We start from the raw sequence: 16,422 nt of genomic DNA, 5'->3' as shown, positions 1-16,422 counted from the left end.
ACCCATTACGAAAAAATCAAAATTTAAATACCTCGTCCGTGTTGGTAGTAATACACACAATCCCCGCCGCTCAGAGGCAGGGGCGCACAAACACTCATCTGCTAGCCTGCTCGTAATGAGTCTGTTTGATGGGGAAGCGATTTGTGGGTCACCAAGCATACGTTACAGATCCAATTTAACCCTTGATTGCTTGTTCTCTGGAGGACTGGGGGAAATGTGTTATTGAAATTTAATACCAGATCATTTCTGGGGGGTTTTCCCTTCCTCCTCCCATCCCTCTCCTCCCGTGCCGGCGCAAAGGTGTGCTAATACGCCTCCCGGTGCGACGTGGCACCGGTGGAGGAGGCTGAGATGCAATGAGGGAGAAGTAAAAATGCGGCCGACGGAGAGAAACAAAGACAATTTTATGCATGAACGCTAGGCCAGCCTCCTCCCGGGGTCTTGCTAAACACCAATCCAATTAGCCCCTGAAGACGCCGCGGCGGTTTCCAACTCAATTGAGTTTTGGCTTTTCCATCATGTGATTTATGACTTTTACAATGCTGTTATTTCTACAGCGATGTGATCTGCATGCGAGGACCGAGGGGCTTATACGACAGATACACCGCGTAGCAATTTCACAGACATGCGGACCGCTGCTGTAACAGACAGATAGGATGGCGTCATACAGTAGCAGCTGTAATGTGGCAGCATGCAAATGACTGCTGCTTAGTCTTTAACCCAAGAGAGAGTGGAATGAGAGACGGATAGGCCGGGTTTTTTATGCACACAGACTACATGACATTTGGCAGGATGTAAGGATGACAGCAGACAACAATGACAGGAAGCAGTAGTGTTATTGAGTGAGCCTGTGTCAAGGGTAAAGAAAGTCAAGCGGAACTAGAAAGTTATTTTGTGCACATCTGCCTGTCAGTAAAATACGAGCAAAACAAACTTTTGAACTGATGAAACAGCAATAATGGAGGAGCTTGAAGCCGAACGTTGCAATTTAACATTTTTTCTTTAAAAAAATTTCCCAAACTCTGCGCCGTCTCTCATTGGAAGGACAAACAGAGGGCTCACACCATTGGTTGGGCCGTGCTGGGCTAATCGAGGTGAACAAACAAAAAAAGTTTTAATTTAATGCGTCTCTGCATACAAAGCTGGGATAAGAGAAAGTACACTACTTTGGCTTAAAACTACACACGTCAGCTTTACTGAAGTCAATCAATCTAATATAATAACACAACATGACAACCCTCACCCTACAAGAAAAGTTACAGCAATGATGACAACAACAACGACAACAGAAGACAGAAAAGAACATAAACTATTGTTTTTGAATGTAAACAATGAGAAAAGCACACACACAACACGATTCATCTTCTTTCCTGTGTCCTCTGTCTATTTCCTTTTTTCCTGGACGTTCTAAGCACATCTGTTCTTTTGAAAGCCTCTCTCAGTAAAACATCAAACAGTAAGAAGCTAGTTTTGTAGTAGGGGACTGCAGAAAGTCGAGTCAGGAATATCTCTCTTGTTTCAGCATCCTTTCAGTTCTCTTTGATGATAAATCAAACAAAATGGAAAGTGTTCCTTTTTCCTACACCCTGGCTTTCTTTCTCTGACAAACCCTTTTGTCTCAATTACTCATTGGCTATTGTCTGTTTTTCCTCATCAAGTTGCATGTGTTCTTTTAGAACATCCTCTAAACAATATTCAGTGATTTATAATAAATCAACCCAAACGCAACAATTCATGACAAAGACGAGTCCCCTATTTTCCCAAGCCGAAGAGGGAAGAGTTTATACTCAAAGACGGGCTGTAGCGATGAAATTCTCTTATTTAATTAAATATCCATAAACACCAAAACATCCTGGCAATGTTTATTTTCCTCTTCTATTTGTTCCTAATGGCCCAGAAGTGGCTTTGAGAGGGTGTGAGCGGCAGGCACGGTAGGGCGAGTTTAACAGCAGGGCCTCTAATTGAGAGCTCAAGCGAGGAGTCAGCGCGCTGCCTCACTTCATCCAAGTGTTTGTCATTAGACCTCTCCACCGAGAGAAAGTGCGCCTGTGCCGCGCTGCGGCGGCCCGCTCGTGTGTAACCAAGATTTATGCTAATGGGCCCCTGCATATGCTTATTCCACATATCTATATTAAAGTTAATAGACTGTTACATTGCTTCTTAACCCCAGCCTCCATACATGATTACCTTTTCCGATTTCTTTGCAAAACGCCATATAAACACGGGGCAGGGATTTTTGTCAACGTGTCAGTGGGTTTGTTTCCGGTAGCGGCCCAAGGCTCCCATAATTGTGGTCGGGGACTCCGTCATAAACGCCTGCCTAAAGAGCAGGGCAAGCCATCTCTTCAATGCCGTAATGTTCCCCTGGCTGCTGAATAGTCCGCTGGATTTATCACCCCGCTGCGCCGACTGCGCACCAGCACGGGCCTGCCTGAGAAAATGAACTTGAAATAGCACGTGTTATGGCGGTTAGTTATTGTTCGTCACCTCTGTGGCCTGTCAGTGCTTTTAAAGTTTATTTACCTATTACCCGTTGATGTCAGGTACGTAAAGCTTAGGTAAACCTTTCTTCCTTCCGTCCTTTGGGGGATTGCAAGGTATCTTGGCCATGCCAACAATGGTGGATGTCATTGGATCTGGTATAGCGACTATTCAAATGTAAACAAATGTATTTTTTTACTTTCCACAATACTAATGCAATAATTGTGACATTAGAATGACAATTTTAATTGTCTAGTTACACAGAATTGCAGGAGGTTAGTGTAAAAACCTTTGCTAAAGTGGGCGCCACTGTTAGGCGAATTCGACGCCCTTTTGATCTGTGACTTTCAAATAACCTGATATATAAAAGCCTGATGAAGCGAAAAATAACAAGAGAGATAGAGGGAAATGAGGAGAACACTAGTGGACTTGTGAAGGACAGCAGGGCACTACACTGGGCACCGTTTCCCCCCATTGCCGAACAAAGACCCTAGAACAAGTGGTGGCAGTTTCAGGAGCCAATCTCCTCCGGTCTCTCTTCTCCCCCCCATTACAATCCACTTTGCCAGGCTCTTGACTTACAAATTGCTGCTTTAGAGTTGGTTTCATTGTAACAGCTTTCTTGGGAGAGAGGGAGAAAAAACAAGCACAGAAAGCTCACTTATTTCTCGGCGCACTACAGTATCGCCGGGCCACGGCTAACAGTCAGCGTATTGTTTCTGCCTGTCCCTCAGAGAGACTGGCCGCAGAGCCGTCAATAAGCACCCTCTCTCAATTCGCTTCCCCCCACATCTTTTCTACTCATCTACTTGGCCGCCTTTCAAATAAGAGCCATGAAAAAGTAAAATGCTTAGGAAGTAAGCCCCTCAATAGCTCTGCTTAATTCCTTCTTTAATATGTCAGACAAAAATATCAAGATCTTTTAGCATGCCAATGAGAGCGCTAAGCGAGAAGTGTTCCCAATGGAGCGAGAACAGGGAAAAGGGTGACTTGATTTCGGTATAAAGAGCTTCTGTGTGTTGGAGGGCTACTGAGCAGAGGGTGGGGGAAAGTGGGAGAGAATAGGTGTGTGTGTGTGTGTATTCTCCAAGAGTTTTACTTTGCCGTCTCTGACAGACGCAGGCATTTGTGCACACACAAAGGAGTCAAGGTTGAATCATTGAAACAACCAGTAACAAGTCACAAAACAAGACTATACCACCTGTTACGATTGTAAAAATGTGTGTGTATGACATTACAATTTAATTGAAAACGTTACAAGCGACAGAAGTGCTACTTCATTGAGTAGCTCCTAAAAACATTAGCTATACGAGTGCTAATATATTGACTTAATCATTATGTGTATGCGTGTTATTTACTTCATTTGAGCACGTTATTTCCATAATTGTTCAATAAATTACATTTTCCACTACATTGGCTTTAGATGCATAATTAATTTTTGACTTTAGCTATTTTACAGTTTCAATTCCCATGAAGAGATTGCCAGACACTTCTTTCCTCATGGTCTAAGATGTTTTTAGGAATGTACCAGCAGAGGCTAACTGGGCCATGCTAACCATGCAAACCCATGCTGTGTTTGAAACGGCTCACTCGATCACTCCATTTCCATCATAAAAATGATAACCACGCGAACATTATTTCATAATAGAAACTTGCAAGATGTAAACAATACTGCAGAAGCACTTCCTGATTAAGTTTTTGTGTTCACATATAGAAAATTAAGAATTGAGAATTAAGACTTTATTTTAATTAAGTTCCAAATGTTCTGTTGGTTGTATTTTATTTTGAAGTTTGTGTAGTGAAACAGGAAGTTTACAGATTTTTGCTAAATTGTCTATAGTTATAGAATCATAAAACATTTCGTTTTTTCCTTCATCACAGTTGTCACTATTATTATTATTATTATTATTATGTGTTGTTCCTAAAGACAACAAAACAGCTTGTTGTGTTTACTTAAAATGTAATGAATACATTGATTTACAAATAAAAATAATAAAAACACTAACTTGCCAGATGTTACAGAACAAGTAAATTTTTTCACTGTTCATCACATTTGTCACCATTATTGCAATTATTTGTTTTGAAAGAGAACAACACGGCTTGTTACAGTATGTTTAGTTAACAATGTATTTAATATATAAATAAAGAAAATAAAGAAAAACACACAGACTTTATCAGATTTTGCAGAACAGTACAAATAACATGTTCACTGTTCATCATAGTTGTAATTTGCTGTTAATAAAAAAACATGTTTACTTAAAAAACACATATAGTGCTTCACAAAAAACTGTGACAAAGTAGTGTTTTGTTCTTTTAAAAAATAAACATTTAAAAAAGTGGAAAAAGGAAACAAGAAAGACTTTTCTTATCGGGTGTTTAGAGATCACTACAAAATGGGCCGACACCCAAAAGTGTTTATTTAATATTAAAAGTAAACAAGGAAGTTTTTACTCTTTCAGAGGCCACTACAAAATGGCCGACATGCAATATACTGCAGTGCTACTATATAGAAAATAAGGAAAAGTTTCAGACACAGGTCTGTGTGGTTGGTGTACAGGACAGCCAAGTACCGTGAGATTTGTGGTCATAAAATTGATTGGAGGCGTACAGGTGAGATCATTAAAAACAATGTGAAACGGCTAGAAAGGGTTAACGATTGACATGACGGTTTTCCAGATGAAGTGAGGCTACTGCATTATCATTTCACAAGGCAAAAACAGACGGCCACATATGCCCGGAACCGTCCTTTAGTTTTGCACTCAAAAATATTCATCAAAAAGTCCCCCTGCTCTCCCATGAGCTTTTTGCCATATGCCAACAGAAAATGTCACCAGTGAAAGACAATAATTCACCAGTTTCAAAACACCATTTGATATTCATGTCTCCCAAGTATTCTGACCCAAATACACTCCTGTGGTGTTAGATCGTGTTCAGCGCAGAATGAAACACAGCTGTTATCATGCCCTTTCTACTTTGTGTGTGTGTGGCATTCAGGAGTGTGCTTTGGTGTGCTACAGTAACAAATATTTCCTGTGTCTGATGATGTGACACAAATAAGACGTACAATTAAAACAAATAATAATCGTTCTCCTAGGCTGACAAATGCACAATGTACAACAATGAACAACCAATAATCAGTTGCATTTTTATTAATGAACGCAGTCATAATATTGCCCATGTACAGTACAGTAAGCTAATGCATAAAATAATGTTAACAAACGAGACCTTGCAAAGACTTCCTTTGTATGGCCTTTTTTACAGTGAATCTTTACCCAAAAGAATCCTCATTGTCATTCCTGTCCACGGGACTTTATCTCAAGTACCCTTCGGCAGGTAACTGCGTAATAAAAATGATACTATTAATGACTAGTAATAATACACTTGGCATTTATCAGTTGCAATAATGGCAGATGGGATATGATCGGTGTTATTTCTGTTAAATCATCTAGTACACTTCACAGAACAGCACTGTTCACATTTCATGCAGTTACACCGTTTTTCTAGTCCGTCATGACTAAAAGCCTTTGTTTTGGTTTTCAGCAGTAAGTGCCATCCGATAGTACAGTAATGGCGGGCAGTGCGAAAACACAGCTAAAATCCCTTTCTCCGGATTAGCTGCAGTTCCTGGGAGGGATGCATACTAGATGGCAGAGTACACGCTAGGTTATTCATTCCGTTTCAAATAGCACTGGCAGGAGCTGAGTAAATAATGCTGTTTGTTACAAAGTGCTGCTAACAGCCGGCATCGAAAACCTCTCGAATCAAAAGGAGGCAGATAATGTCCTTCAGCATTCAGGGTTTTGTGGGTTAGATCCAGTTCAGTGACTTCATCGCATAAAAAGTTTTTCTATTCATCTGCCCCCTTCATTTTTCCCTTAGCTGCGCGTAACATAAAAATGTTCTGAATCTCTCTCGGCGTGACTCCTCTCCCCCCGAAGCCCACGCACAAAAAAAGGGTCTTGTTTTGGGTGTCAGTGAGCTCATTGAGATTTCAGAGGGCCACCAGCTTTGCAAGGCCAAAGGGTCCTCCACAATCGACTTCATTAATCTAGCATTTCCGCAACCCAGCCATGAGTTGGCGTTATATGAACCTGCCTTTCAGAACCCAAGCACAGTGAAAGAGGCTTGACCTAACACCCAGCTGAACTCCGCCTGAGCCAAATCCCAAAGTTCACTCAGACAACAAAAAAGCCCTCTCTTTCTCTCCCCATGTAAAAACACAGATCACCCCGTGAACCTGAGCGAAAGAGAACGAGAGGCAGAAAGAGAGGGAAAACTCCGGAAGATTCTTGTCGGACTGTATTACGAACCGTCATACGACACCTGCCGCTGTGTTTGCTACCTTTCTCACCTCACCTGCTGGGCTGCGTGCTTTGTGCCCGTCTTTTACTGGCTTTCATACACACTGCTTTCCGACTGGGAGACATCCAACTGATCTCCAATAGAAGGATTAGTGTGTGCTGCCAAGCCATTACGTCATCTTTCGCCTGGTAAAAAGAGAGATCACAGTGACCTGCCAGAATGTGTCAAAGCATTTTACAGCGCACACCAGGGGAAACTAAATGCGTTTTATCCCAACAAAAGCATGGAGATTTCCATTCTGTCAAATATTACGAGCCTCAGATCCATATTTATTTTTATACTTTTGAGAAAACAGGCAATGACTGCGATCGTTCATATTCTATTTGAGCAAAAAAGGGAAAGGTGGATCTGGGTCTGCTCACTTATATTACATATAATAGATATAACATATTAAAGTGAGAATATGCAAACAGGTCGGATTGATTTAAATCAATAGTCAACAGAGCTATTATGATACACAGTGAACACAGGGTGATACCTCAAGAAGCGGGTTTATTTATTTAGAAAATCATCCATTTATGTATTTATTTATTCATGTATTTGTGCAATATACACCACAAGCATCCGTGCAATTATGTGTATTGATTGTGTATTAGTATGTAGCTTAGTATGCATGGTTTATTGTGTTGGATGAGCATATGAAATCTTGTTGTATTTTTACATGCAATGAAGGCGATTCATTCAATTGAATTTAATGATAAAATATAAATTTATAAAAAGAGCACATTCTAATAATATTAAAATGTATTCTACAACTTTATAACAAATATAAAGAATGACTTATATAGTGTGTTTGGTGAATTTTAGGCTAACTGTGTTTTCAAAATGTAACAATCGCGTAAAAATGTATCACATTTTTTCAAATGTAAACATTTTACTAAATTGTGACAATTTCCTTAATTTTTTAAACAACTAAAAGGGTCCAGAGAGTACATACATTTCTTAAATACTTTAAATATGCATTTACATGTACTGTTAACAGTAATTTGGTGTTATATTTTGACGGACATTGATATTGTTATTTGTGTAGTTTATGTCTTATTTAGAGACTGACACGTTTGGTTTGTTAAGAATGTTACATTCAGCGGTTGCAAATTCTTACTTTAAAAAAAATTCGTTCAATATTTCCTTATTGTTTTGTTATCCAGAACACATGCTTTCCTTTTTGCCACAGTGGCACACTTTGAGCCGTTCTAACTCCTCTCCATCTGGCAAAGCATTAGCTCAAGCAATCATATCAGCCCGAATGTAGACATCCCACGCAAATATTGTGTTTTCCCCTGGTGATTAGTTGAGGTAGAGCCTTAGTTTAATCATCCCATGCTTTTGTGTCTGGAGCGGGGAGAGAGAAAGAGTGCCGTGAGAGGTGCACGGGGGAAACGGTCACGTCTCATCTAGACCTCCGAGGCCAAATATTACTGCATCACACAACAGGACACTTATCTCCTGATACATCCCTCCCCAGAGAGGATTTTACACTCCAGCTAACAGCGTGATTTGGAGGTATACCAAGCGCCCGACCTCGGGGTTACTGAAATCTACAACCGGGCAGGATAAGCATTCTCAGTTAGACCGGAGAAAACGAGAGAGAGACAGCGAGACAAAGGCCCTCTCTCTCGCCATCACACACAAGAGCACGCACATACTAATCTCTGTCATCTAAAGAGGATGATCTTATTTCAAGACCCATCTGAGAAACTATGGTATTTTAATGCAGCTTGTGTGGTCCTGGGGTCTTAAATATCTCCTCACCACAAATTTGTAAGAGAGGATGTGGACGATCGAGTGTCTTCAGATATGAGGGCTGACATCCAAACAAACCGGACACTCTGCCTTTTAAGGCGATGCGATTAAACGGTGTTCTATGACCTATTTTTGCATCAAATATAATGACATGTTTGTTTTGGCTGTTTTTACACCTGGTTACTTTATGCTGCTTTACAGATTTATTTAAAACACATTCCGTAAAAGTGTTATCCGTTTTGCAAAAACAAATTTATGACCTACTATCTCATGTCAACATGCAAATAAAGCGATGCACTTTTTGATGAGTTTTGTGGTGGGTCAGGACCAATACTAAACTTTAATAACCGTGTTCAGATTGCTATGCATCTTAAAGGCTAGTCTCCCTTGGTGTTATCACACTCAGAGTGCTAAGTGCAAATATCCCCTATTTGTTTTTATTAATGGGAATTTAATGTGGGATTTCCCCCCATTTCTTCTTAAATATCGCTCGTGTTTGAACCAGGCCAAAGGCCATTGTAATCTCACAAATGCGCAGAACACGCTCACTCTTAGTCAGCAAATTACATTGTTTTCACCTCTCTTCCTGTACACTTTTCAGAAAGAGGTGTGAAAAGATCATTTAGTGTCTCAGAGGGGAAGCTTCCTCCGATATCCTCGCTACAACCCATTCCGCCTGCTCGATTGTTCTTCGCGTGATCATATAAAAAGATTCGGGAAGTGTTGCCGCTTTTTATATTGTTGTTGTTGTTGTGTTTTTCCTTTCCCGAACAATGGGCTTCCAGGACAGAGTCCCCTAACGGGCGTCCAGATCTCGCTCACCGGGCCTCCACCACCCATCCCGCACTGCTATCTTTCTCTTCCCATCTGGTCCGGGCCCGCTTCCCCGGCCAGGGTCCATTGTGTGATCCGAGGCAGCACGCGCAGGGCCGAGGCCAGCCCAAACATATTCAGTTCACTCTCTGGAGGCTTGCCAACGGTAACCCCCTGCTCCCCCAAAGGTGAAGTATGTGACATTACAGATTAATTGTGAAGACGTTTTTGTAAACCCAAACCATAGCGTCCTGCAGTCGGGTCAGATAAAATATCTTTGTGCTGCCTTTGATGAAAGGGGTGGAGTTGGTTTATTACTCTCTCAAAAAGTCAATGTACTGGGTATTTCATTCAATTATGTTGCCTGGTATAGTGAGATTAAGAGCTATGGTTTCACAATTATCTTGAATGTTTCCTTTAAGAAAAAAATACAGTGGTGGTACCAAAGCACAATCATGGTATCAAATGGCAGTACCAGTGCAAAAGTTTAGGGTCACTCACACATTCTTTAGAATTACTTTTGAATTCGAAAAATATTAATAAACAATGGAATAAAACCTACATCAATTATGTGGAATAAAAAAGCCTTATATTAGCTTTTTCAAAGCAAACTGTAAAAAATTTCCTTAAAATGCTACCTTTTTTTCAAATTAGCTTTACGAGTCAATTGAACTTAAATTATATTGAACTGACTTAAGAAAATCTAGCTGTATTTTGCTTTATTTATGAAGTTATATTAAAAACAACTCGATTTTTAAGTCAGTTCAATATAATTTAAATTGTCTCATAAAACTAATTTGATGTAACTTAAAGATATAAGGCAGGTTAGCTATTTTTCAGATTTTACAGTGAGGAGCTTCCATCTACAGTTTGTTGAGCTCTTTTTGGAAGCTACTACAGCAGGACCAAGTCATCCATTAAATGTTTTTATAATTTATGAAATGAACACGTTGGCACAATTATAACTTTCCATAAAACTAACATATAAAATATCTAAACAAAAGCTTTCAAATAAAAAGGTTTATAAGATCACGATAAACATTTCAGTCAACTGACCCTTAACCTTTTTCTAGGGTATAAATGAAGTACTCCGCAGTACATCACAAAATTCCCATCCTCAAATGTCCAACAGCATAAGTTATATATCAAAATCAAACATGAAACTACTTTTTTGCCATTTCAGCATCAAATATCTAATGTAATTTCTTTGGACCTGTTGCATTTAACTGCACTGCCCACTTTGTGTCTGTGACCTCCCGCAAAACATTTTTTAAACGTCTCCCGTGTTGTCTCTTTGGTGAACTATAGTGTGTGCATGTGAGCATTTGTCACCCCTGCAGGAAAGAGGCCCGGAGTGTGTGTGCGTTGCGGACGCACCACCTCTCGCCAAGGGAAGTGTTCCTATGCAGCGGCCTCTTTGTGGCACGCTAATCGAGCTTTCCTGTCGGCCGACAGAGCTGTCCCCGTGCACGCTGCACTACGTGAGACGGGAGGACTCCAGCACTCCTCCGGGAAGTTCTGGGATCAGCAGATAACAGCAGCGCTCCAACCTCTGACATGCCGCCACTGGGCGGCTACGTTCTCTGTCCATGTTCCTCTCCAACTCTCTCTCTCTACCTCTTTGTGACCTTCAAAAGCACTCTCTCCATGTGCGGCTTTATTCTATCTCAATTGTCTTTCTAGTGTAGGCCTGGCTGTGAAATAACCCCCCCCGCCCCTTCAGACTACACATGGGTCATTGTAACCTCACAGTTTAGCCTCTCTGTCATTTTGCCCGCACATATTGGTGAAGCATTGATTTTTGGATGGCATGCTCCGTAAGCTTTTAATGAGCTTTGCGTGCTGGGTTTTGTACAGGGAGGCACAGTCACACATTATCCCCACTCAGATAAAAATACAAAATGACTGTGATGTCCGATCTAAAACTAGATTTTTGCCTATTATAATAATAATTTTGGCAACAATATTACAAACACGAAGGTCATGGGTTCGACCCCAAATACTGATTTTTTTTACCAATGTAAATCGATTAGAATAAAACGTGTCTGTCAAATGCATTGATGTCTATGTAAATGATTATATCAATAATTTAACTTCGTAATAATAATAATAATGTGTGGCTCAGCCACATGGCGCCATCACATGCCGCACTTTCTCTCGCCTCTGAGCTTTCAAGTCCACAAGTTAGTTTTGCAACGGGTTTATCGCAAAAGCTGTAGCAAAAGTCAAGGCGAGAGGTTGCAGATGCCTATTTGTGGTTGCAATTCAAATCTGAATCTAGGAAAACGTGTAAATATGTGCTATGCATTTGTATCTGCCAATGTTTTTTCTAAATGCCAGTTTACACATTTGTGTCTATTTTTCTGCAACTTCAAATTCAGAAGACAGATTTGTGAGTTTAGTCCACGAGTGCAAATCTCAACATCAGTTTTCACATTGGGGCGAGTGTACGTTTAGTGTACAGGTACAAATACTTTCTGTATAAAGTTCACAAAGTAAAATCTATATGCTCTCAATTTAGCTACCGATTAACCTCTTTCTCTCTTTATGTTCATTATGATAAATGTAATTTAAGCACCATTCACATGGGATTTGAATTATCTGGGGACCTCATAATTCTGGTGATTTAGAAGTTACCTCCCCACATCTGTATTTCATGTGGCGCGAATTAGCATGGATAAATGAAGCCTTAGATTTTACTCAAATTTACAGACTTATTTCCCCGGCAAGGCTTTGCAAATAGTATATATAGTGGTATCATGTACAATGATTTATAACCGTACTTGTCAGCATTTAAGACCAGTGTTCGGGATCTTCTGTCCGGTTCGCATTTCAGGAGTTTCCATGAGAGATGACAAAACTGGAGACTCCCGGGCAAAATGGCAGGTATGGAAATGACCCAGCATCCGAAATAATATCAAAACACTCCAACACAGCCTCCATTTGCGCTATTTGGGTCTATTTATGTTCTTATTTGTTTCGTGTTATATCATCTGCCATGTTATCTGTGTTTATACACTGCACTACACTACATCTTCTGATGTACAGGGAAGATTCTCACTGGTGCACAGTCACAGACCACGACTCAAAATATCAGACTCATCCGCGCAGTTGAGCAGTGCCGAATCACAACTCTCGTAAAGAAAATACCTCCGCACATCACCTGCAGTAGCAATTACAAACTGAGATGGCGACAAAGAGGCCAATTCTACGTAGTGTCGCTGTAAGTAAAAAGCAAAGTGCATTTTTATAATGAAGTGAAGAAAATGACTTGATTTAGGATTATGCTTAATGATGATGAAAAATGAATAAGAAAATACAGAATACTTCATTGCTATGAGATTAGGATTTAGTATTTTATTTGGTTGCTTGATGTAGGTAAGTGAACTTCTAAGTGGTCACCAGGGTGCTGAGGGTGTTGCTATGGTGTTACAATACGATTGCTTTAATGCAAACACCAATAACAAAATATTACAAAATGAAATGTTTCCTTTTTCCTTCAACTCGCATGTGCTCATTTCACCCTGAAATCTGGATTCTAGTTTCTTTTTAGTACAGTATCTCAATGTCTTCTGTGGCGCGTCAGAGCAGTGATTAGAGACGACTATACATACTCCCCCCGGAGCTAGCGAATCACCTCTACAGCCTGTCCTGCATGACTCCGTTCCAATCTAATCGGATTGCAGTACTGTCCGTGAAAAGTGGCCACGAAGGACCATCCCGATCTCGTACTCACAGTCTTTTTAAAGCATCTCAATGGACGTTCCCTTTCATCCCTTTAAATATTAAGGTTATTTGAGCGCTCAAAGATTTGTCAGGAGGGAATCTTCAAGGACTATTCTTTATGACGAATCATGTGGGCTTTTTATTAGGATGAATATGAACCAAATACAATCTGATAAATTGTTCCTTCCAACATTTGTCTATTGTATAAGTGCCTACGGTGTCTAAAAAGATGGAGAGAAAAAACAACATTTTATCTCCAGTCTATTCATCCTTCACTTGTATGGACTAAAGTAAGAGAGATAATGGTTGCACTTCCTTTCTGATGATGCGAGGGCCTCAGATGATGGCTTTGTTTCCAGCTATTAAGAGTTGCTGATTGGAAGCAGTCTAAAGGTTTCTGTACGCCGCCAATGAGAGTTATTGAGCACGCCGTCCGCACATCAGCTCCCTGCATTAAACAGGCAAAGAAGCCCGTTCACTGACACCACTATGAATAGATCCTTTTCCTCCAGAGCTTTCTTTTTTTTTCATATTTGTTCAAAGCTGGTCACCTCTCTCTCTGTGGATCATTATATTTCTCTCCCTCTCACCACCCACCTTTATAAATGTCAGACAGGAATACATCTTATTTGAACTGATATCGCTCCTTGAAAATGGTACTGGCAAAAATAAAAGTTTTCACCGTTGCGTCTGCTTCCACTAATATGATTTGTCGGGCAAATTGTGTCATTAATCTGTTTCTTTTTGACAGCGTGAGTGAGGGGTCCTAGAAATAAGGACCCCGAGAGCAGAGAGGCCCTCTTTCTGTCGTTGGTGAGAGGTTGGTTTGGCAGCACTCTTCCTTTAAGGTAAACATTTATTACTTCAGGGCTGCTCAGCGAGCTGGAGGCAGTCACTTCACAGGGCTGTAAATGTCATCTTCCCTTTGACATGTGCTTGACAAATGAGTCCAGGCTCCAGTGGCCTGGGAGATCTATCAGCTTTCTTCTTCTTCTCCTTGGCTGGAAGCTTAAAGTTATCAGAGCTGGAGAAAGAGCTCCACAGGACCAAGATCAGCCGCTGACCGAAGGGCATCGCATTACCTCATGGTGGTGAAAGCATCCGAACACATGGGTGAGAGAGGTCGGTGGTCTGTGATGCACATAAAAATAACAGGTATTTGTATGCATTATACAGTGGGGTCTAAAAAACTAAGAGCAACTTGATAATCTAGGTTATTAAATTGTATTTAAACCTAAAAGAAAAGTTTGGAACTAAAAACTACATTGTTTGTTATTATAGTTTACGAAAACCAAAAAACTGCAAATATAAAAATGTTTGTCACTGTCCTGCCAAAGCTTTGGATGTTCAAATTTGCTGTTTTTCAGGAAATGGAACAAACTGTACTGGCAAGCACTTTTTAATTATTTTAATGTTTAGATATTTGCCAAACTCAGTGACAAACATAAAGGGTGACTACCAACACCGATTTATATATTTAAATAATTAACAATCAATATAAACCCCACTGTTTGTGTACAGTATCCTATTTGTCATCAGTAGTGTACCTGAGGAGAGAGTGTCACTTGTCCCGAAGCAAATCTTCACTACGTGATTGAGGTGGTCTGTGTAATGTTAAGTGATCTGTTGAGGGCCTGTTGACGTCTTCTGTGCATTTTTAATCTCAGCCTTCTTCATGCGCTGACACCTGTCCCATTCGCACGCTGTCAACTTATCATTCAATGATTTCGCTTGCTTTTGACTCTGTTTATATCAATGTCAGGTTGAGGTGAAATCCCTGACCGTCCAATCAGGTGATTGATAGCCCTTGAAAGAATTAGCAGGTGTGTAATTGTCCCGGTCATCACTTCCTTTGTCGTCAACGTTACTGTTTTTGGAAAAGGTCTTTAGACTCTCTCTGAGGTTGAGTCTGGAAAGTTTGCGCCGGTATAATGGGGTGGCACGGCGCAGCTTGCTGTGGGTTCTGACCCGGACCAGAACACAAGCCGTCAGCCCGAGCGGAGCCTCTCCAGCAACTGTCTTTCAGCGCCATTAATCAGCCTCACAGAGGACCGCCTTCCCGCCAGATGGGGAAGCTCTCCAAAACCCAAGAAAAATAAGCAGACTAATTAATTCTTATTGGCACAGGGCAATTAGATGGAAGGTTGGCAAGAGAAAAGGAGAGTGAGAGGAAAAATATGATGTCACCTTTAGTTCGGCACCGACCTTACGATACATTAGTGTGTCAGAGCTTGGATTGGTTAGGGGACGATTTTCACAGCCTCAGCTGTATGGGAATATTATGGGGTGGGAGGGAGAAGAACATTACAGATAGAGGTTAATGAATGATAAACAGGCTATTGCACTCTGAGATCAAGACTTTGACATTCTAGCTATTTAAAAAGTACACTACAGTGCAGTGCATGCACAACATCTCTACAGTAGTATCGAAATCATTTTTCTGTGTAGTTCATACGTGGGTACGGAGTTCGATTTTATAATGGACGAAAAAAAAAGTTTTCAGCTTAGTTATATTGTTTGTAATGAACTAAGACCATAATCTAAAAACGTCAAAAAGTTTGGTGCTTTATTTATGCTTGGGCACCCAGAGTTATCGATTAATGTTTTTTTTAAATATGAAAAACAAATGAACCATTGTTATGATATTTACCAGCCTACACCAATACTCCAGCCAAAATTTTTGAGTATCATAAAAAATGCTGGATGTAAACACATTTAGCGGATAAAATCGTTGATCAAAAGTGTCACGTGACTTTGCCTCGGCAGTGATCACGTGACAACAAAATGGCTTTTTCTACTGCTCCATCTCTCTCGGTGTTATTCGGTGCAATTATCATGAAGTTACTACTGACTCATTGGATTTGATATGGTGCCTTAGCTGCGAATGTTTAATGCGATATTCCAGTTTTGCCCATAATTTAAATGGCATGCAAACATAGCTAATGATCAAGACAAACTTTCTTCTCAACATTAGTTTATTTAAAGTTTCAGAAGTCGAAACTATTAATCGAAACATCTTGAAACTTCAATTATTAAATATTAATGCCAATATTTACTATAATTACAAAAGCAGCTTGGGAAAAAACGACTAAACGGATACACATTTTATATGGCAGGTAAACAATGTCTCTGTATACTGTTCAGGTTAGGTAATGTACACAACATATCTGATGAGATAGATTTCAATCATTAAGATGCACTATTAGAAAGAACTGCTTTTTATTAGAGTAATGTTATGCTTGTGTTTGCATTCTTCCCACAGGACTTGCTTTGTGGACTCGGTTTTGTCCTTAAAAG

The 16,422-nt window shown here is 40.3% G+C and overlaps 1 long non-coding RNA gene across 1 annotated transcript in view; it reads right to left on the bottom strand.

The window, feature by feature from the left end:
* Window positions 1-13,243: 13,243 nt before the first annotated feature.
* The window catches only part of LOC306899349, a 45,395-nt gene continuing 42,216 nt past the window's right edge, over window positions 13,244-16,422 (bottom strand). The window contains exons 2-4 of the long non-coding RNA XR_013787191.1: window positions 15,313-15,391; window positions 14,673-15,202; window positions 13,244-14,256 (exon numbers count right to left, since the gene is read on the bottom strand). This is a non-coding gene — a long non-coding RNA (uncharacterized lncRNA). The remainder of the gene's footprint in view (window positions 14,257-14,672; window positions 15,203-15,312; window positions 15,392-16,422) is intronic.

This window comes from Barbatula barbatula (genome assembly GCF_947034865.1).
Source record: "Barbatula barbatula genome assembly, chromosome: 10".
NCBI lineage: Eukaryota > Metazoa > Chordata > Actinopteri > Cypriniformes > Nemacheilidae > Barbatula > Barbatula barbatula.
Note: the sequence above shows the minus strand (reverse complement) of the source record. Positions and strands in the feature narration are given on the sequence as shown.